This window comes from Carassius gibelio, chromosome B13 (genome assembly GCF_023724105.1).
Source record: "Carassius gibelio isolate Cgi1373 ecotype wild population from Czech Republic chromosome B13, carGib1.2-hapl.c, whole genome shotgun sequence".
Lineage (NCBI taxonomy): Eukaryota > Metazoa > Chordata > Actinopteri > Cypriniformes > Cyprinidae > Carassius > Carassius gibelio.
In genome coordinates, this window is record NC_068408.1 from 5,092,059 (window position 1) to 5,116,145 (window position 24,087).

The following is a 24,087-nucleotide window of genomic DNA, read 5'->3' on the forward strand; positions in this document are numbered from 1 at the left end:
GAACTAGTCCTAGGTTTTTCGCCCAATCTGAACCAAACCACTGCAGAAATGTTCTCTGGCCAGGGAATATCAATAATTATCAAAAAAAAGTTGAAATTTCGACTCGCTGTCGTAATGGGATGCCAAAACGTTCGAAAGTCGAGGAGCAATTTTACGCAACAGGCTATAACTCGTGAAAGAAATAAGATATCTTAACCAAACTTGCTACACATTTGTAAGACCTAAAACTTTGGTCAAATAAAAAAAAATTGCACACCTCTGCCACTTGGGGGCGCTATAAAAAGAAAAAACACATAAATGGCTGTAACTAGGCTACCGTTGGCTCGATCGACCTAAAAATTGGTATGCAGTGTCTTTGTCTGAAGGGGCACAAGTACCTATGAGGACATTTGCATATCTCAAAAAACATGGCCGCCATTGGCCAAACAATTTTAAGCACCTATTTGAAAGGGTTAACGGATGTTGATCGGAACGAAACTCGCTGGGTACGTTCGACTCATGAACCTTAAGGTCTGTAAGAATTTTGAAAGAAATCGGCCACTAGTTGGCGCTAACGAGTTTATTGGCTCTGTAATCACGTGGTGTTTCACTTATCAACACAATATGCATATCATTTGATAGATCTCCTCATAATGCACAACTTTGCCTCAAGAACCATTGCTGTCAATCAAATCGTTCAAATGTTATTCACAAATATGTTAAAAACCTACTTTTACGAACTAGTCCTAGGTTTTTTGTCCGATCGGAACCAAACCACTGCAGTAATATTCTGTGGACTCTCTAGATCAATAATTATCAAAAAAATGTTGAATTTTGTCCTTTGGTTAGCTGTAAAGGGGTAATTTAGTAAAAGGGGTGTGGCCAAACATACCCCAAAGCCTATAAAACTTAAACGAAAACTCAAAACTTTATGAAACTTCGTGGATTCATGTATCAGGTGACTCTTAACAAGCATGCAAAGTTTCATGGAGATCGGATCATAGGTGGCGCTATAACAGTTGAAAAAGCCTCAAAAACACACATTTTCAATAGAAAATGATCACAATTTGTATGACATGTTCATACATTCACACAAACACTAGATCTTCATATCATATGATAGATCTCCTCTTTGTGAACAACTTTGCCTCAAGGAGCGAAGATGTCAATCAAATCGTTCAATTGTTATTCACAAATATGTTAAAAACTTACTTTTGCGAACTAGTCCCAGATTTTTTACCCGATCGAAACCAAACCACTGCAGTAATTTTCTCTGGACTCTCGAGATCAATAATTATCAAAAAAATGTTGAATTTTGTCCTTTGGTTAGCTTTAACTGGCTAAATTAGAAAAGGGGCGTGACCAAAATACCCAAAAGCATATAAAACCTAAACGAAAACTCAAAACTTTATGAAACTTGGTGAAAACATGTAACCGGTGACTCTTAACAAGCATGCAAATTTTCATGGAGATCGGACCACAGGTGGCGCTATGACAGTAGAAAAGGTCTCAAAACATAAGATTGATATGGTAAATGGCCTCAAATTGTCTGAAAATGCTCATATATTCACATAAACACTAGATCTTCATATCATATGATAGATCTCCTCATTCTGAACAACTTTTGGGACCAATGTTGTCAATAAAGCTGTTAATTAAATATTGAAGATTATTTAAAAAAGTTACTTTGGCAAAGTAGTCCAAGGCTTTAAGCTGAAAATCAATAAAACCACTGAAGTACAATTCTCTAGACTCTGAAGGTCAATAATAATCAAAAACATGTTGAAAAATTGCATTTGGACAACTATAAACCAGTGATTGTATAATATGTTCTTTTCACAGTGTACACAAAGGCCTATTTATACAAACAGAAAGCCCACAAACTATCAAAACTGTGTAAAATAAAGCCTAATTTCATTCTAAACAAGCATGCAAAATTTAAGAGAGATTGGGCAAAAAACATTACACTATAACAGTTATGTTTAAAAACAGTGTTGTTTGAGTAAATGCAACCACTAGATGGCAGCGGAAGACCACTAATGGGCTCATTCAGCAAATTGAAACAGTACTTTTGAGAAGATTTATGAATTCATGCCTAAACAGTAAAAAAAAACACTGTTACAACATTTTAAATCTCACTGAGTTAAAGTTTTCCATTTTGTTCATACAGACTTACCAGTTTTTAAAATTTTGCCACATTATGATTACAGTGAAACCTGAAAATGACATCCAAACTCTTAAAACTAGTTTAATCATTTAATTTCAGTGCGTGTGTCTGTCTGTCAGCCTATTCTCCGTTTTGGATGTGTTTAACTGTCATCCGTACATCCAGGTTGGCTCAGACCACCTCAGAGGCCTTAATCTGCTTGAACCCCGTAAAATGCTGCTTGCAGCTTTAATTATTATTATTATTATTATTCTTCCGCCCTAGAACTGAACGTGCAGCCCAAACCGTAAGGCCTAGAGAGCTGAAATTTGGACAGATCGTAGAGCTCAATTTGGGGAGAACTTATCAAAGTCTCAGCCCAATCGGCCAAACGGGGGCGCCACAGCGCAAAAAACAAAAATTTTCAACATTTTTGGCCGTGAATCGTAAACCGTTAGCCATAAACTCAAAAACATCGCATCCTAGCAATCCTTGAGTTAGCCCGAACAAAAGTGCACGGCGCCTTTTTGGGGTCTACGACGCACCGTTTTCTCGCAAAATCGAGCTATATCCGAAATCTACTTTTGCGAACTAGTCCTAGGTTTTTCAACCAATCAGAACCAAACCACTTCATAAATATTCCCTGGACACTCAATATCAATAATTATCAAAAAAAAGTTGAAATTTCAATTCTTACGCGAAACAGTACACCAAAAAGCGTCTATGCTAACGTTAGCCAAATGCTATTTTGACTATAACTCTTGAACAGAATGAGATATCTTCACCAAACTCAGTACACATATGTATGAGCACAATCTTTGGTCAAATCAAAAAAATTTGCGCATCTCTGCCACTTGGGGGCGCTATAAGATAGAAAAAACACATAAATGGCTATAACTAGGCACCCGTTGGCTCGATCGACTTGAAAATTGGTATGCAGTGTCTTGGTCTGAAGGGGCACAAGTACCTATGAGGACATTTGCATATCTCAAAAAACATGGCCGCCATTGGCCAAACAATTTTAAGCACCTATTTGAAAGGGTTAACGGATGTCGATCGGAACGATACTCGCTGGGTACGTTCGACTCATGAACCTCAAGGTCTGTAAGAATTTTGAAAGAAATCGGCCACTAGTTGGCGCTAACGAGTTTTATGGCTCTGTAATCACGTGGTGTTTCACATATCAACACAATATGCATATCATTTGATAGATCTCCTCATAATGCACAACTTTGCCTCAAGAACCATTGCTGTCAATCAAATCGTTCAATTGTTATTCACAAATATGTTAAAAACCTACTTTTGCGAACTAGTCCTAGGTTTTTTGTCCGATCGGAACCAAACCACTGCAGTAATATTCTGTGGACTCTGTAGATCAATAATTATTAAAAAAATGTTGAATTTTGTCCTTTGGTTAGCTGTAAGGGGGTAATATAGAAAAAGGGGTGTGGCCAAACATACTCCAAAGCCTATAAAACCTAAACGAAAACTCAAAACTTTATGAAACTCACTGAAATCATGTAACAGGTGACTCTTAACAGGCATGCAAAGTTTCATGGAGATCAGACCATAGGTGGCGCTATAACAGTAGAAAAGGTCTCAAAACACAAGATTTATATGGTAAATGGCCTCAAATTGTTTGAAAATGTTCATATATTCACTCAAAAACACTAAATCTTCATATCATATGATAAATCTCCTCATTCTGAACAACTTTGCCTCTGGGACCAATGTTGTCAATAAAGCTGTTAATTAAATATTCAAGATTATTTAAAAAAGTTACTTTGGCATACTTGTGATACGGTTTAAGATGAAAATCAATAAAACCACTGAAGTACAATTCTCTAGACTCTGAAGGTCAATAATTATCAAAAACATGTTGAACAATTGCATTTGGGCAACTATAAACCAGTCATTTCATAATATGTTCTTTTCATAGTGCACACAAAGGCCTATTAATACAATCAGAAAGCCCACAAATAATCAAAACTGTGTAAAATAATGCATAATTTCATTCTAAACAAGCATGCAAAATTTAAGAGAGATTGGGCAAAAAAAAAAAAAAAAACACTATAACAGTTATGTTTAAAAACACAGTGTTCTTGGAGTAAATGCAATTTATAACCACTAGATGGCAGCGGAAGACCACTAATGGGCTCATTCAGTAAAGTTGAACAGTACTGTTGAAAGGATTTATGAATTCATGCCAAAACATTAAAAAATGAACTGCTATTACATTTTAAATCTCATTGAGTCAATGTTTTCCATTCTGTTCATACAGATATAACAGTTTTTAAAATTTTGCCACATTATGATTACAGTTTAACCTCAAAATGACATCTAAACTCTTAAAAAGAGAAGACTTGCAATAAGTTTATCACCTATCACTTATTTCAAATACCTATATCTGCAACAAAATGTTTGTGCATGTATATGTGTGTCTTTGTGTGTGTGTGTGTGTGTGTGTGTGTGCATATGCTTATAGAGTATTAATATATTAGTCTAATTATTTACTTTCAGTGTGTGTGTCTGTCTGTTAGCCTGTTCTCCATTTTGGATGTGTTTAACTGTCATCCATGCATCCAGGTTGGCTCTGACCACCTCAGAGGCCTTAATGTGCTTGAACCCCGGTAAATGCTGCTTGCAGCTTTAATTAGGGGTTCAAGCACGCAGTGCTGAAACCCTATTGTAATTGTTAGGATTTTTAGGGGTTCAAGCACGCAGTGCTGAAACCCTATTGTATTTGTTAGGATTTTTATTATTATTATTATTATTAGGGGTTCAAGCACGCAGTGCTGAAACCCTATTGTATTTGTTAGGATTTTTATTATTATTATTATTATTATTATTATTATTATTATTATTCTTCTGCCCTAAAACTGAACGTGCAGCCCAAACCGTAAGGCCTAGAGAGCTGAAATTTGGACAGATCGTAGAGCTCAATTTGGGGAGAACTTATCAAAGTCTCAGCCCAATCGGCCTAACGGGGGCGCTACAGCGCAAAAAGCAAAAATTTTGGACATTTTTGGCCGTAAATCGTATACCGTTAGCCATAGACTCAAAAACATGGCATTGTTGCAATCCTTGGGTTAGCCCGAACAAAAGTGCACGGCGCCTTTTCGGGGTCTACGACGCACCGTTTTCTCGCAAAATCGAGCTATATCCGAAACCTACTTTTGCGAACTAGTCCTAGGATTTTCAACCAATCAGAACCAAACCACTTCATAAATATTCCCTGGACACTCAATATCAATAATTATTAAAAAAAAGTTGAAATTTCAATTCTTACGCGAAACAGTACGCCAAAAAGCGTCTATGCTAACGTTAGCCAAATACTATTTTGACTATAACTCTTGAACGGAATGAGATATCTTCACCAAACTCGGTACACATATGTATGAGCTCAATCTTTGGTCAAATCAAAAAAATTGCGCATCTCTGCCACTTGGGGGCGCTATAAGATAGAAAAAACACATAAATTGCTATAACTAGGCAACCGTTGGTTCGATCAACTTGAAAATCGGTATGCAGTGTCTTGGTCTGAAGGGGCACAAGTACTTATGAGGACATTTGCATATCTCAAAAAACATGGCCGTCATTGGCCAAACAAATTTAAGCACCTATTTGAAAGGGTTAACGGATGTTGATCGGAACGAAACTCGCTGGGTACGTTCGACTCATGAACCTTAAGGTCTGTAAGAATTTTGAAAGAAATCGGCCACTAGTTGGCGCTAACGAGTTTTATGGCTCTGTAATCACGTGGTGTTTCACATATCAACACAATATGCATATCATTTGATAGATCTCCTCGTAATGCACAACTTTGCCTCAAGAACCATTGCTGTCAATCAAATCGTTCAATTGTTATTCACAAATATGTTAAAAACCTACTTTTGCGAACTAGTCCTAGGTTTTTTGCCCGATCGGAACCAAACCACTGCAGTAATATTCTGTGGACTCTCTAGATCAATAATTATTAAAAAAATGTTGAATTTTGTCCTTTGGTTAGCTGTAACCGGGTAATTTAGAAAAATGGGTGTGGCCAAACATACCCCAAAGCCTATAAAACCTAAAGGAAAACTCAAAACTGTATGAAACTCAGTGAAATCATGTATCAGGTGACTCTTAACAAGCATGCAAAGTTTCATGGAGATCAGACCATAGGTGGCGCTATAACAGTAGAAAAGGTCTCAAAACACAAGATTTATATGGTAAATGGCCCCAAATTGTTTGAAAATGCTCATATATTCACTCAAAAACACTAAATCTTCATATCATATGATAAATTTCCTCATTCTGAACAACTTTGCCTCTGGGACCAATGTTGTCAATAAAGCTGTTAATTAAATATTCAAGATTATTTTAAAAAGTTACTTTGGCATCCTTGTGATACGGTTTAAGATGAAAATCAATAAAACCACAGAAGTACAATTCTCTAGACTCTGAAGGTCAATAATTATCAAAAACATGCTGAACAATTGCATTTGGACAACTATAAACCATTAATTTTATAATATGTTATTTGCATAGTGTACACAAAGGCCTATTAATACAAACAGAAAGCCCACAAATTATCAAAACTGTGTAAAATAATGCATAATTTCATTCTAAACAAGCATGCAAAATTTAAGAGAGATTGGGCAACAACAAAAAAATAACAACACTATAACAGTTATGTTTAAAACCAGTGTTGTTTGAGTAAATGCAATTTATAACCACTAGATGGCAGCGGAAGACCACTAATGGGCTCATTCAGCTAAGTTGAACAGCACTGTTTTCATGAATTCTTGCCAAAACATTAATAAATTAACTGTTATAACATTTTAAATCTTACTGAATCAATGTTTTCCATTTTGTTCATACAGATGTATCAGTTTTTACAATTTTGCCACATTATGATTACAGTTTAACCTGAAAATGACATCTAAACTCTAAAAAAGAGAAGACTTGCAATAAGTTTATTGTCACCTATCACTTATTTCAAATACCTATATCTGCAACAAAATGTGTGTCCATGTATATGTGTGTCTTTGTGTGTGTGTGTGTGTGTGTGTGTGCATATGCTTATAGAGTATACATATATTAGTCTAATCATTTGCTGTCAGTGTGTGTGTCTGTCTGTTAGCCTGTTCTCCATTTTGGATGTGTTTAAATGTCATCCAAACATCCAGGTTGGCTCTGACCACCTCAGATGCCTTAAATGCTTGAACCCCGGTAAAATGCTGCTTGCAGCTTTAATTATTATTATTATTATTATTCTTCTGCCCTAGAACTGAACGTGCAGCCCAAACCGTAAGGCGTAGAGAGCTGAAATTTGGACAGATCGTAGAGCTCAATTTGGGGAGAACTTATCAAAGTCTCAGCCCAATCGGCCTAACGGGGGCGCTACAGCGCAAAAAACAAAAATTTTGGACATTTTTGGCCGTAAATCGTATACCGTTAGCCGTAGACTCAAAAACATGGCATTGTTGCAATCCTTGGGTTAGCCCGAACAAAAGTGCACGGCGCCTTTTTGGGGTCTACGACGCACCGTTTTCTCGCAAAATCGAGCTATATTCGAAACCTACTTTTGCGAACTAGTCCTAGGATTTTCAACCAATCAGAACCAAACCACTTCATAAATATTCCCTGGACACTCAATATCAATAATTATTAAAAAAAAGTTGAAATTTCAATTCTTACGCGAAACAGTACGCCAAAAAGCGTCTATGCTAACGTTAGCCAAATACTATTTTGACTATAACTCTTGAAGGGAATGAGATATCTTCACCAAACTCGGTACACATATGTATGAGCTCAATCTTTGGTCAAATCAAAAAAATTGCGCATCTCTGCCACTTGGGGGCGCTATAAGATAGAAAAAACACATAAATTGCTATAACTAGGCAACCGTTGGCTCGATCAACTTGAAAATCGGTATGCAGTGTCTTGGTCTGAAGGGGCACAAGTACTTATGAGGACATTTGCATATCTCAAAAAACATGGCCGTCATTGGCCAAACAAATTTAAGCACCTATTTGAAAGGGTTAACGGATGTTTATCTGAACGAAACTCGCTGGGTACGTTCGACTCATGAACCTTAAGGTCTGTAAGAATTTTGAAAGAAATCGGCCACTAGTTGGCGCTAACGAGTTTTATGGCTCTGTAATCACGTGGTGTTTCACATATCAACACAATATGCATATCATTTGATAGATCTCCTCGTAATGCACAACTTTGCCTCAAGAACCATTGCTGTCAATCAAATCGTTCAATTGTTATTCACAAATATGTTAAAAACCTACTTTTGCGAACTAGTCCTAGGTTTTTTGCCCGATCGGAACCAAACCACTGCAGTAATATTCTGTGGACTCTCTAGATCAATAATTATTAAAAAAATGTTGAATTTTGTCCTTTGGTTAGCTGTAACTGGGTAATTTAGGAAAAGGGGTTTGGCCAAACATACCCCAAAGCCTATAAAACCTAAAGGAAAACTCAAAACTGTATGAAACTCAGTGAAATCATGTATCAGGTGACTCTTAACAAGCATGCAAAGTTTCATGGAGATCAGACCATAGGTGGCGCTATAACAGTAGAAAAGGTCTCAAAACACAGGATTTATATGGTAAATGGCCCCAAATTGTTTGAAAATGCTCATATATTCACTCAAAAACACTAAATCTTCATATCATATGATAGATCTCCTCATTCTGAACAACTTTGCCTCTGGGACCAATGTTGTCAATAAAGCTGTTAATTAAATATTCAAGATTATTTTAAAAAGTTACTTTGGCATACTTGTGATACGGTTTAAGATGAAAATCAATAAAACCACTGAAGTACAATTCTGTAGACTCTGAAGGTCAATAATTATCAAAAACATGTTGAACAATTGCATTTGGACAACTATAAACCAGTAATTTTATAATATGTTCTTTTCATAGTGTACACAAAGGCCTATTAATACAAACAGAAAGCCCACACATTATCAAAACTGTGTAAAACAATGCATAATTTCATTCTAAACAAGCATGCAACATTTAAGAGAGATTGGGCAAAAAAAACAAAAAACACTATAACAGTTATGTTTAAAAACAGTGTTGCTTGAGTAAATGCAATTTATAACCTCTAGATGGCAGTGGAAGACCACTAATGGGCTCATTCAGTTAAGTTGAACAGTACTGTTGAAAGGATTCATGAATTCATCCCAAAACATTAAAAATGTAACTGTTATAACATTTTAAATCTCATTGAGTCAATGTTTTCCATTTTGTTCTTACAGATATATCAGTTTTTACTATTTTGCCACATTGTGATTACAGTTTAACCTGAAAATGACATCTAAACTCTTAAAAAGAGAAGACTTGCAATAAGTTTATTGTCACCTATCACTTATTTCAAATACCTATATCTGCAACAAAATGTTTGTGCATGTATATGTGTGTCTTTCTGTGTGTGTGTGTGTGCATATGCTTATAGAGTATACATATATTAGTCTAATCATTTACTTTCAGTGTGTGTGTCTGTCTGTTAACCTGTTCTCCATTTTGGATGTGTTTAAATGTCATCCATGCATCCAGGTTGGCTCAGACCACCTCAGAGGCCTTAATGTGCTTGAACCCCGGTAAAATGCTGCTTGCAGCTTTAATTATTATTATTATTATTATTCTTCTGCCCTAGAACTGAACGTGCAGCCCAAACCGTAAGGCCTAGAGACTTGAAACTTGGTCAGATGATAGAGCTCAATTTGGGGAGAACCTATCAAAGTCTCAGCCCAATTGGCCAATAGGGGGCGCTACAGTGATCGAAAATGCGTTTTTGCTAATAGCTCCTAAACCGCTTGTGATAGAGCCAAAAATTTTACATTTCTGGAATCCGTGGGTCATGCGAAATTAAAAACGGTCACTCTGAATTTGGGTCTAGGAGGCCTCGTTTTTTCGCAAACTTGACGTATGTCCAAAACCTACTTTTGCGAACTAGTCCTAGGTTTTTCACCCAATCTGAACCAAACCACTGCAGAAATGTTCTCTGTCCAGTTATTATCAATAATTATCAAAAAAAAGTAGAAATTTTGACTCACTGTCGTAATGGGATGCCAAAATGTTCGAAAGTCGAGGACCAATTTTACGCAACAGGCTATAACTCATGAATGAAATGAGATATCTTAACCAAACTCGGTATACATATCTATGACCTCAATCTTTGGTCAAATAAAAAAAAATTGCACACCTCTGCCACTTGGGGGCGCTATAAAAAGAAAAAACACATAAATGGCTATAACTAGGCAACCGTTGACTCGATCGACTTGAAAATTGGTATGCAGTGTCTTGGTCTGAAGGGGCACAAGTACCTATGAGGACATTTGCATATCTCAAAAAACATGGCTGCCATTGGCCAAACAATTTTAAGCACCTTTTTGAAAGGGTTAACGGATGTTGATCTGAACGAAACTCACTGGGTACGTTCGACTCATTAACCTTAAGGTCTGTAAGAATTTTGAAAGAAATCGGCCACTAGTTGGCGCTAACGAGTTTTATGGCTCTGTAATCACGTGGTGTTTCACATATCAACACAATATGCATATCATTTGATAGATCTCCTCATAATGCACAACTTTGCCTCAAGAACCATTGCTGTCAATCAAATCGTTCAATTGTTATTCACAAATATGTTAAAAACCTACTTTTGCGAACTAGTCCTAGGTTTTTTGTCCAATCGGAACCAAACCACTGCAGAAATATTCTGTGGACTCTCTAGATCAATAATTATTAAAAAAATGTTGAATTTTGTCCTTTGGTTAGCTGTTACAGGGTAATTTAGAAAAAGGGGTGTGGCCAAACATACCCCAAAGCCTATAAAACCTAAAGGAAAACTCAAAACTTTATGAAACTAAGTGAAATCATGTAACCGGTGACTCTAAACAAGCATGCGAAGTTTCATGGAGATCGGACCATAGGTGGCGCTATAACAGTAGAAAAGGTCTCAAAACACAAGATTTATATGGTAAATGGCCTCAAATTGTTTGAAAATGTTCATATATTCACTCAAAAACACTAAATCTTCATATCATATGATACATCTCCTCATTCTGAACAACTTTGCCTCTGGGACCAATGTTGTCAATAAAGCTGTTAATTAAATATTCAAGATTATTTTAAAAAGTTACTTTGGCATACTTGTGATACGGTTTAAGCTGAAAATCAATAAAACCACTGAAGTACAATTCTCTAGACTCTGAAGGTAAATAATTATCAAAAACATGTTGAACAATTGCATTTGGGCAACTATAAACCAGTCATTTTATAATATGTTCTTTTCATAGTGCACACAAAGGCCTATTAATACAAACAGAAAGCCCACAAATTATCAAAACTGTGTAAAATAATGCATAATTTTATTCTAAACAAGCATGCAAAATTTAAGAGAGATTGGGCAAAAAAAAATAACACTATAACAGTTATGTTTAAAAACACAGTGTTGTTGGAGTAAATGCAATTTATAACCACTAGATGGCAGCGGAAGACCACTAATGGGCTCATTCAGTAAAGTTGAACAGTACTGTTGAAAGGATTCATGAATTCATGCCAAAACATTAAAAAATGAACTGTTATAACATTTTAAATCTCATTGAGTCAATGTTTTCCATTTTGATCATACAGATATATCAGTTTTTAAAATTTTGCCACATTATGATTACAGTTTAACCTGAAAATGACATCTAAACTCTTAAAAAGAAAAGACTTGCAATAAGTTTATTATCACCTATCACTTATTTCAAATACCTATATCTGCAACAAAATGTTTGTGCATGTATATGTGTGTCTTTGTTTGTGTGTGTGTGTGTGTGTGTGTGAGAGCATATGCTTATAGAGTATACATATATTAGTCTAATCATTTACTTTCAGTGTGTGTGTCTGTCTGTTAGCCTGTTCTCCATTTGGGATGTGTTTAACTGTCATCCATGCATCCAGGTTGGCTCAGACCACCTCAGAGGCCTTAATGTGCTTGAACCCCGGTAAATGCTGCTTGCAGCTTTAATTATTATTATTATTATTATTCTTCCGCCCTAGAACTGAACGTGCAGCCCAAACCGTAAGGCCTAGAGAGCTGAAATTTGGACAGATCGTAGAGCTCATTTTGGGGAGAACTTATCAAAGTCTCAGCCCAATCGGCCTAACGGGGGCGCTACAGCGCAAAAAACAAAAATTTTGGACAGTTTTGGCCGTAAATCGTATACCGTTAGCCGTAGACTCAAAAACATGGCACTGTTGCAATCCTTGGGTTAGCCCGAACAAAAGTGCACGGTGCCTTTTTGGGGTCTACGACGCACCGTTTTCTCGCAAAATCGAGCTATATCCGAAACCTACTTTTGCGAACTAGTCCTAGGATTTTCAACCAATCAGAACCAAACCACTTCATAAATATTCCCTGGACACTCAATATCAATAATTATCAAAAAAAAGTTGAAATTTCAATTCATACGCGAAACAGTACACCAAAAAGCGTCTATGCTAACGTTAGCCAAATGCTATTTTAACTATAACTCTTGAACGGAATGAGATATCTTCACCAAACTCGGTATGCATATGTACGAGCTCAATCTTTGGTCAAATCAAAAAAATTGCGCATCTCTGCCACTTGGGGGCGCAATAAGATAGAAAAAACACATAAATGGCTATAACTAAGCAACCGTTGGCTCAATCGACTTGAAAATTGGTATGCAATGTCTTGGTCTGAAGGGGCACAAGTACCTATGAGGACATTTGTATATCTCAAAAAAACATGGCCGCCATTGGCCAAACAATTTTAAGCACCTATTTGAAAGGGTTAACGGATGTTGATCGGAACGAAACTCGCTGGGTACGTTCGACTCATGAACCTTAAGGTCTGTAAGAATTTTGAAAGAAATCGGCCACTAGTTGGCGCTAACGAGTTTTATGGCTCCGTTATCACGTGGTGTTTCACATATCAACACAATATGCATATCATTTGATAGATCTCCTCATAATGCACAACTTTGCCTCAAGAACCATTGCTGTCAATCAAATCGTTCAATTGTTATTCACAAATATGTTAAAAACCTACTTTTGCGAACTAGTCCTAGGTTTTTTGTCCGATCGGAACCAAACCACTGCAGTAATATTCTGTGGACTCTCTAGATCAATAATTATTAAAAAAATGTTGAATTTTGTCCTTTGGTTAGCTGTAAAGGGATAATTTAGAAAAAGCGGTGTGGCCAAACACACTCCAAAGCCTATAAAACCTAAACGAAAACTCAAAACTTTATGAGCCTTCGTGAAATCATGTAACAGATGACTCTTAACAAGCATGCAAAGTTTCATGGAGATCAGACCATAGGTGGCGCTATAACAGTAGAAAAGGTCTCAAAACACAAGATTTATATGGTAAATGGCCTCAAATTGTTTGAAAATGTTCATATATTCACTCAAAAACACTAGATCTTCATATCATATGATACATCTCCTTATTCTGAACAACTTTGCCTCTGGGACCAATGTTGTCAATAAAGCTGTTAATTAAATATTCAAGATTATTTTAAAAAGTTACTTTGGTATAGTTGTGATACGGTTTAAGATGAAAATCAATAAAACCACTGAAGTACAATTCTCTAGACTCTGAAGGTCAATAATTATCAAAAAGATGTTGAACAATTGCATTTGGGCAACTATAAACCAATAATTTTATAATATGTTATTTGCATAGTGTACACAAAGGCCTATTAATACAAACAGAAAGCCCACAAATTATCAAAACTGTGTAAAATAATGCATAATTTCATTCTAAACAAGCATGCAAAATTTAAGAGAGATTGGGCAAAAAAAAAATTACAACACTATAACAGTTATGTTTAAAACCAGGGTTGTTTCAGTAATCGCAATTTATAACCACTAGATGGCAGCGGAAGACCACTAATGGGCTCATTCAGCTAAGTTGAACAGCACTGTTTTCATGAATTCTTGCCAAAACATTAATAAATTAACTGTTATAACATTTTAAATTTTACTGAATCAATGTTTTCCATTTTGTTCATACAGATGTATCAGTTTTTACAATTTTGCCACATTATGATTACAGTTTAACCTGAAAATGACATCTAAACTCTTAAAAAGAGAAGACTTGCAATAAGTTTATTGTCACCTATCACTTATTTCAAATACCTATATTTGCAACAAAATGTTTGTGCATGTATATGTGTGTCTTTCTGTGTGTGTGTGTGTGTGCATATGCTTATAGAGTATACATATATTAGTCTAATCATTTACTTTCAGTGTGTGTGTCTGTCTGTTAACCTGTTCTCCATTTTGGATGTGTTTAAATGTCATCCATGCATCCAGGTTGGCTCAGACCACCTCAGAGGCCTTAATGTGCTTGAACCCCGGTAAATGCTGCTTGCAGCTTTAATTAGGGGTTCAAGCACGCAGTGCTGAAACCCTATTGTAATTGTTAGGATTTTTAGGGGTTCAAGCACGCAGTGCTGAAACCCTATTGTATTTGTTAGGATTTTTATTATTATTATTATTATTATTATTATTATTATTATTATTATTATTATTATTATTCTCCACTCAAACTGTTCGTGCAGCCCAAACCGTAAGGCCTAGAAAGCTGAAATTTGGTCAGAATGTAGTAGTCCGGCCTTCTTGTCAGATACCGAGTCTCGACCCAATCGGCCTAACGGGGGCGCTACAGCGCAAAAAACTAAAATTTTTGACATTTTTGGCCGTAAATCGTAAACCGTTAGCCGTAGACTCAAAAACATGGCATTGTTGCAATCCTTGGGTTAGCCCGAACAAAAGTGAACGGCGCCTTTTTGGGGTCTACGACGCACCGTTTTCTCGCAAAATCGAGCTATATCCGAAACCTACTTTTGCGAACTAGTCCTAGGATTTTCAACCAATCAGAACCAAACCAATTCATAAATATTCCCTGGACACTCAATATCAATAATTATCAAAAAAAAGTTGAAATTTCAATTCTTACGCGAAACAGTACATCAAAAAGCGTCTATGCTAACGTTAGCCAAATGCTATTTTGACTATAACTCTTGTACGGAATGAGATATCTTCACCAAACTCGGTACACATATGTATGAGCTCAATCTTTGGTCAAATCAAAAAAATGGCGCATCTCTGCCACTTGGGGGCGCTATAAGATAGAAAAAACACATAAATTGCTATAACTAGGCAACCGTTGGCTCGATCGACTTGAAAATCGGTATGTAGTGTCTTGGTCTGAAGGGGCACAAGTACCTATGAGGACATTTGCATATCTCAAAAAACATGGCCGCCATTGGCCAAACAATTTTAAGCACCTATTTGAAAGGGTTAACGGATGTTGATCGGAACGAAACTCGCTGGGTACGTTCGACTCATGAACCTTAAGGTCTGTAAGAATTTTGAAAGAAATCGGCCACTAGTTGGCGCTAACAAGTTTTATGGCTCTGTAATCACGTGGTGTTTCACATATCAACACAGTATGCATATCATTTGATAGATCTCCTCATAATGCACAACTTTGCCTCAAGAACCATTGTGGCCAATGAAATCGTTCAATTGTTATTCACAAATATGTTAAAAACCTACTTTTGCGAACTAGTCCTAGGTTTTTTGCCCGATCGGAACCAAACCACTGCAGTAATATTCTGTGGACTCTCTAGATCAATAATTATCAAAAAAATGTTGAATTTTGTACTTTGGTTAACGTTAAAGGGGTAATTTAGAAAAAGGGGTGTGGCCAAACATACCCCAAAGCCTATAAAACCTAAACGAAAACTCAAAACTTTATGAAACTCAGTGAAGTCATGTAACAGGTGACTCTTAACAAGCATACAAAGTTTTATGGAGATCAGACCATAGGTGGCGCTATAACAGTAGAAAAGGTCTCAAAACACAAGATTTATATGGTAAATGGCCACAAATTGTTTGAAAATGCTCATATATTCACTCAAAAACACTAGATCTTCAAATCATATGATAGATCTCCTCATTCTGCACAACTTTGTCTCTGGGACCAATGTTGTCAATAAAGCTGTTAATTAAATATTCAATATTACTTGAAAAAGTTACTTTGGCAAACTAGTGATAAGGTATAAGCTGAAAATCAATAAAACCACTGAAGTACAATTCTCTAGACTCTGAAGGTCAACAATTATTAAAAACATGTTGAACAATTGCATTTGGACAACTATAAACTAGTAATTTTATAATATGTTATTTGCATAGTGTACACAAAGTCCTATTAATACAAACAGAAACCCCACAAATTATAAAAAATGTGTAAAATAATGCATAATTTCATTCTAAACAAGCATGCCATATTTAAGAGACATTGGGTAAAAAAACAGTAAGAGTTATAAAGGATTAACACATTGATGTATGAGAAATTGCCATTTATAAACACTAGATGGCAGCGGAAAACCACTAATGGGCTCATTCAGCTAACTTAAACAGTACAGTTGAAAAGATGTATGAATTAATGCCTAAACAATAAAAAAACACTCTTACAACATTTCAAATCTCATTGAGTTAAAGTTTTCCATTTTGTTAATTCAGACATATCAGTTTTTAAAATTTTGCCACATTATGATTAGTGAAACCTGAAAATGACATCTAAAATCTTAAAAACGAGTTTAATCATTTAATTTCAGTGTGTGTGTCTGTCTGTTAGCCTATTCTCCATTTTGGATGTGTTTAACGGTCATCCATACGTCCAGGTTGGCTCTGACCACCTAAGATGCCTTAAATGCTTGAACCCCGTAAATGCTGCTTGCAGCTTTAATTATTATTATTATTATTATTCTTCCGCCTTAAAACTGAACGGGCGGCCCAAACGGTAAGGCCTAGAGAGCTGAAACTTGGTCAAAAGGTAGTAGTCTTGCTCGCTACTCAGATACAAAGATCCAGCCCATTCGGCCAGTGGGGGGCGCTACAGCGATCAAAAATGCGTTTTTGCTAATAGCTCCTAAACCGCTTGTCGTAGACTAAAAAATTTAACATTTCTGGAATCCTTGGGTCAAGCGAAATTAAAAACGGTCACTCTGATTTGGGGTCTAGGAGGCCTCGTTTTTTCGCAAACTTGAAGTATGTCCAAAACCTACTTTTGCGAACTAGTCCTAGGTTTTTCACCCAATCGGAACCAAACTACTGCAGAAGATTTCTCTGGAAAGTGACTATCAATAATTATCAAAAAAAAGTTGAAATTTCGACTCACTGTTGTAATGGGCTGCCAAAACGTTCGAAAGTCGAGGACCAATTTTACGCAACAGGCTATAACTTGTGAATGAAATGAGATATCTTAACCAAACTTGCTGGACATTTGTAAGAGCAAAAACTTTGGTCAAATAAAAAAAATTGCACACCTCAGCCACTTGGGGGCGCTATAGGACAGAAAAAACACATAAATGGCTATAACTAAGCAACCGTTGGTCCGATCGACTTCAAAATTGGCATGTCATGTCTTTGTCAGAAGTGGCACAAGTATCTATGAGGACATTCACGTATCTCAAAAAACATGGCCGCCATTGGCCAAAGAAGTTTGAGCACCTATTTAACAAGGTTAACGGATGTCAGTCGGAACGAAACTCGATGGGCATGTTTGACTCATAGCCCTAAAGGACTGTAAGAATTTTGAAAGAAATCGGCCACTAGTTGGCGCTAACGAGTTTTATGGCTCTGTAATCACGTGGTGTTTCACATATCAACACAATATGCATATCATTTGATAGATCTCCTCATAATGCACAACTTTGCCTCAAGAACCATTGCTGTCAATCAAATCGTTCAATTGTTATTCACAAATATGTTAAAAACCTACTTTTGCGAACTAGTCCTAGGTTTTTTGCCCGATCGGAACCAAACCACTGCAGTAATATTCTGTGGACTCTCTAGATCAATAATTATTAAAAAAATGTTGAATTTTGTCCTTTGGTTAGCTGTAACGGGGTAATTTAGAAAAGGGGTGTGGCCAAACATACCCCAAAGCCTATAAAACCTAAAGGAAAACTCAAAACTTTATGAAACCTCAGTGAAATCATGTAACATGTGACTCTTAACAAGCATGCAAAGTTTCATGGAGATCAGACCATAGGTGGCGCTATAACAGTAGAAAAGGTCTCAAAACACAAGATTTATATGGTAAATGGCCTCAAATTGTTTGAAAATGCTCATATATTCACTCAAAAACACTAAATCTTCATATCATTTGATAAATCTCCTCATTCTGAACAACTTTGCCTCTGGGACCAATGTTGTCAATAAAGCTGTTAATTAAACATTCAAGATTATTTTAAAAAGTTACTTTGGCATACTAGTGATAGGGTTTCAGATGAAAATCAATAAAACCACTGAAGTACAATTCTCTAGACTCTGATGGTCAATAATTATCAAAAACATGATGAACAATTGCATTTGGACAACTATAAACCAGTGATTTTATAATATGTTATTTGCATAGTGTACACAAAGGCCTATTAATACAAACACAAAGCCCACAAATTATCAAAACTGTGTAAAATAATGTAAAATAATGCATGATTTCATTCTAAACAAGCATGCAAAATTTAAGAGAGATTGGGCAAAAAAAAAAAAAAATAACAACACTATAACAGTTATGTTTAAAAACACAGTGTTGCTTGAGTAAGTGCAATTTATAACCGCTAGATGGCAGCGGAAGACAACTAATTGGCTCATTCAGCTAAGTTGAACAGTACTGTTGAAAGAATTCATGAATTCATGCCAAAACATTAAAAAATTAGCTGTTATAACATTTTAAATCTCATTGAGTCAATGTTTTCCATATTGTTCATACGGATATATCAGTTTTTACAATTTTGCCACATTATGATTACAGTGAAACCTGAATGACATCTAAAACTAGTTTAATCATTTAATTTCAGTGTGTGTGTGTGTCTGTCTTTTGGATGTGTTTAAATGTCATCCATACATCCTGGTTGCCCGAGACCACCCCAGAGGCACAAAGGCCTATTAATACAAACAGAAATCCCACAAATTATCAAAACTGTGTAAGGTAATGCATAATTTAATTCTAAACAATCATGCAAAATTTAAGAGAGATGGGGCAAAAAAAACAACAACAACAACACTTTAACAGTTATGTTTAAAAACACAGTGTTGTTTGAGTAAATGCAATTTATAACCACTAGATGGCAGCGGAAGACCACTAATGGGCTCATTCAGCTAGTACTGTTTATATGAATTCATGCCAAAACATTAATAAATTAACTGTTATAACATTTTAAATCTCATCGAATTGATGTTTTCCATTTTGTTCATACAGATGTATCAGTTTTAACAATTTTGGCACATTATGATTACATTTTAACCTGAAAATGACATCTAAACTCTAAAAAAGAGAAGACTTGCAATAAGTTGATTGTCACCTATCACTTATTTCAAATACCTATATCTGCAACAAAATGTTTGTGCATGTATACGTGTATCTTTGTGTGTGTGTGTGTGTGTGTGTGTGTGCATATGCTTATAGAGTATACATATATTAGTCTAATCATTTACTTTCAGTGTGTGTGTCTGTCTGTTAGCCTGTTCTCCATTTTGGATGTGTTTAACTGTCATCCAAACATCCAGGTTGGCTCTGACCACCTCAGAGGCCTTAATGTGCTTGAACCCCGGTAAAATGCTGCTTGCAGCTTTAATTAGGGGTTCAAGCACGCAGTGCTGAAACCCTATTGTATTTGTTAGAATTTTTATTATTATTATTATTATTATTCTTCTGCCCTAGAACTGAACGTGCAGCCCAAACCGTAAGGCCTAGAGAGCTGAAATTTGGACAGATCGTAGAGCTCAATTTGGGGAGAACTTATCAAAGTCTCAGCCCAATCGGCCTAACGGGGGCGCTACAGCGCAAAAAGCAAAAATTTTGGACATTTTTGGCCGTAAATCGTATACCGTTAGCCGTACACTCAAAAACATGGCATTGTTGCAATCCTTGGGATAGCCCGAACAAAAGTGCACGGCGCCTTTTTGGGGTCTACGACGCACCGTTTTCTCGCAAAATCGAGCTATATCCGAAACCTACTTTTGCGAACTAGTCCTAGGATTTTCAACCAATCAGAACCAAACCACTTCATAAATATTCCCTGGACACTCAATATCAATAATTATTAAAAAAAAGTTGAAATTTCAATTCTTATGCGAAACAGTACGCCAAAAAGCGTCTATGCTAACGTTAGCCAAATACTATTTTGACTATAACTCTTGAACGGAATGAGATATCTTCACCAAACTCGGTACACATATGTATGAGCTCAATCTTTGGTCAAATAAAAAAAAATGCGCATCTCTGCCACTTGGGGGCGCTTTAAGATAGAAAAAACACATAAATGGCTATAACTAAACAACCGTTGGCTCGATCGACTTGAAAATTGGTATGCAGTGTCTTGGTCTGAAGGGGCACAAGTACCTATGAGGACATTTGCATATCTCAAAAAACATGGCCGCCATTGGCCAAACAATTTTAAGCACCTATTTGAAAGGGTTAACAGATGTTGATCGGAACGAAACTCGCTGGGTACGTTCGACTCATGAACCTTAAGGTCTGTAAGAATTTTGAAAGAAATCGGCCACTAGTTGGCGCTAACGAGTTTTATGGCTCTGTAATCACGTGGTGTTTCACATATCAACACAATATGCATATCATTTGATAGATCTCCTCATAATGCACAACTTTGCCTCAAGAACCATTGCTGTCAATCAAATCGTTCAATTGTTATTCACAAATATGTTAAAAACCTACTTTTGCGAACTAGTCCTAGGTTTTTTGTCCGATCGGAACCAAACCACTGCAGTAATATTCTGTGGACTCTGTAGATCAATAATTATTAAAAAAATGTTGAATTTTGTCCTTTGGTTAGCTGTAAAGCGGTAATATAGAAAAAGGGGTGTGGCCAAACATACCCCAAAGCCTATAAAACCTAAACGAAAACTCAAAACTTTATGAAACTCAGTGAAATCATGTAACAGGTTACTCTTAACAAGCATGCAAAGTTTCATGGAGATCAGACCACAGGTGGCGCTATAACAGTAGAAAAGGTCTCAAAACACAAGATTTCTATGGTAAATGGCCTCAAATTGTTTGAAAATGCTCATATATTCACTCAAAAACACCAAATCTTCATATCATATGATATATCTCCTCATTCTGAACAACTTTGCCTCTGGGACCAATGTTGTCAATAAAGCTGTTAATTAAATATTCAAGATTATTTAAAAAAGTTACTTTGGCATACTTGTGATACAGTTTAAGATGAAAATCAATAAAACCACTGAAGTACAATTCTCTAGACTCTGAAGGTCAATAATTATCAAAAACATGTTGAACAATTGCATTTGGGCAACTATAAACCAGTCATTTTATAATATGTTCTTTTCATAGTGCACACAAAGGCTTATTAATACAATCAGAAAGCCCACAAATTATCAAAACTGTGTAAAATAATGCATAATTTCATTCTAAACAAGCATGCAAAATTTAAGAGAGATTGGGCAAAAAAAAAAAAACACTATAACAGTTATGTTTAAAAACAGTGTTGTTGGAGTAAATGCAATTTATAACCACTAGATGGCAGCGGAAGACCACTAATGGGCTCATTCAGTAAAGTTGAACAGTACTGTTGAAAGGATTCATGAATTCATGCCAAAACATTAAAAAATGAACTGTTATAACATTTTAAATCTCATTGAGTCAATGTTTTCCATTTTGTTCATACAGATATATCAGTTTTTAAAATTTTGCCACATTATGATTACAGTTTAACCTGAAAATGACATCTAAACTCTTAAAAAGAAAAGACTTGCAATAAGTTTATTATCACCTATCACTTATTTCAAATACCTATATCTGCAACAAAATGTTTGTGCATGTATATGTGTGTCTTTTTTTTTGTGTGTGTGTGTGTGTGTGTGTGTGAGCATATGCTTATAGAGTATACATATATTAGTCTAATCATTTACTTTCAGTGTGTGTGTCTGTCTGTTAGCCTGTTCTCCATTTTGGATGTGTTTAACTGTCATCCATGCATCCAGGTTGGCTCAGACCACCTCAGAGGCCTTAATGTGCTTGAACCCCGGTAAATGCTGCTTGCAGCTTTAATTATTATTATTATTCTTCCGCCTTAAAACTGAACGTGCAGCCCAAACCGTAAGGCCTAGAGAGCTGAAACTTGGTCAGATGGTAGTAGTCTTGCTCGCTACTCAGATACAAAGAACCGGCCCAATCGGCCTAACGGGGGCGCTACAGCGCAAAAAACAAAAATTTTGGACAATTTTGGCCGTAAAGTGTAAACCGTTAGCCATAGACTCAAAAACATGGCATTGTTGCAATCCTTGGGTTAGTCCGAACAAAAGTGCACGGCGCCTTTTTGGGGTCTACGACGCACCGTTTTCTCGCAAAATCGAGCTAAATCCGAAACCTACTTTTGCGAACTAGTCCTAGGATTTTCAACCAATCAGAACCAAACCACTTCATAAATATTCCCTGGACACTCAATATCAATAATTATCAAAAAAAAGTTGAAATTTCAATTCTTACGCGAAACAGTACACCAAAAAGCGTCTATGCTAACGTTAGCCAAATGCTATTTTAACTATAACTCTTGAACGGAATGAGATATCTTCACCAAACTCGGTATACATATGTATAAGCTCAATCTTTGGTCAAATCAAAAATATTGCGCATCTCTGCCACTTGGGGGCGCTATAAGATAGAAAAAACACATAAATGGCTATAACTAGGCAACTGTTGCCTCGATCGACTTAAAAATTGGTATGCAATGTCTCGGTCTGAAGGGGCACAAGTACATATGAGGACATTTGCATATCTAAAAAAAACATGGCCGCCATTGGCCAAACAATTTTAAGCACCTATTTGAAAGGGTTAACGGATGTTGATCGGAACGAAACTCACTGGGTACGTTCGACTCATGAACCTTAAGGTCTGTAAGAATTTTGAAAGAAATCGGCCACTAGTTGGCGCTAACGAGTTTTATGGCTCTGTAATCACGTGGTGTTTCACATATCAACACAGTATGCATATCATTTGATAGATCTCCTCATAATGCACAACTTTGCCTCAAGAACCATTGCTGTCAATCAAATCATTCAATTGTTATTCACAAATATGTTAAAAACCTACTTTTGCGAACTAGTCCTAGGTTTTTTGTCCGATCGGAACCAAACCACTGCAGTAATATTCTGTGGACTCTCTAGATCAATAATTATTAAAAAAATGTTGAATTTTGTCCTTTGGTCAGCTGTAAGGGGGTAATTTAGAAAAAGGGGTGTGGCCAAACATACCCCAAAGCCTATAAAACCTTAACGAAAACTCAAAACTTTATGAAACTCGGTGAAATCATCTAACTTGTGACTCTTAACAAGCATGCAAAGTTTCATGGAGATCAGACCATAGGTGGCGCTATAACAGTAGAAAAGGTCTCAAAACACAAGATTTATATGGTAAATGGCCTCAAATTGTTTGTAAATGCTCATATATTCACTCAAAAACACTAAATCTTTATATCATTTGATAAATATCCTCATTCTGAACAACTTTGCCTCTGGGACCAACGTTGTCAATAAAGCTGTTAATTAAACATTCAAGATTATTTTAAAAAGGTACTTTGGCAAACTAGTGATCGGGTATAAGATGAAAATCAATAAAACCACTGAAGTACAATTCTCTAGACTCTGAAGGTCAATAATTATCAAAAACATGTTGAACAATTGCATTTAGACAACTATAAACCAGTAATTTTATATTATGTTATTTGCATAGTGTACACAAAGGCCTATTAATACAAACAGAAATCCCACAAATGATCAAAACTGTGTAAAATAATGCATGATTTCATTCTAAACAAGCATGCAAAATTTAAGAGAGATTGGGCAAAAATAAAAAAAAATAACAACACTATAACAGTTATGTTTAGA

At 36.0% G+C, this 24,087-nt stretch overlaps 2 long non-coding RNA genes across 7 annotated transcripts in view; one reads left to right on the top strand and one right to left on the bottom strand.

Annotated features, from left to right (window-relative positions):
• Positions 1-22,909, top strand: part of LOC127969847 (uncharacterized) — a 105,205-nt gene extending 82,296 nt beyond the window's left edge. For both annotated transcript variants that reach the window (XR_008156368.1, XR_008156367.1), the window contains exon 3: positions 21,170-22,909. This is a non-coding gene — a long non-coding RNA (uncharacterized LOC127969847). The remainder of the gene's footprint in view (positions 1-21,169) is intronic.
• Positions 1-24,087, bottom strand: part of LOC127969848 (uncharacterized) — a 37,173-nt gene that overhangs the window by 4,907 nt on the left and 8,179 nt on the right. Inside the window, exons 2-4 of one of the 5 annotated variants that reach the window (XR_008156373.1) lie at positions 23,023-23,087; positions 15,376-15,437; positions 10,334-10,454 (exon numbers count right to left, since the gene is read on the bottom strand). This is a non-coding gene — a long non-coding RNA (uncharacterized LOC127969848). Of the gene's footprint in view, positions 1-10,227; positions 10,517-15,375; positions 15,503-20,199; positions 20,626-23,022; positions 23,417-24,087 lie in introns of those variants that run through there. The other 4 variants (XR_008156372.1, XR_008156369.1, XR_008156370.1 and 1 more) reach the window with 4 other exon arrangements.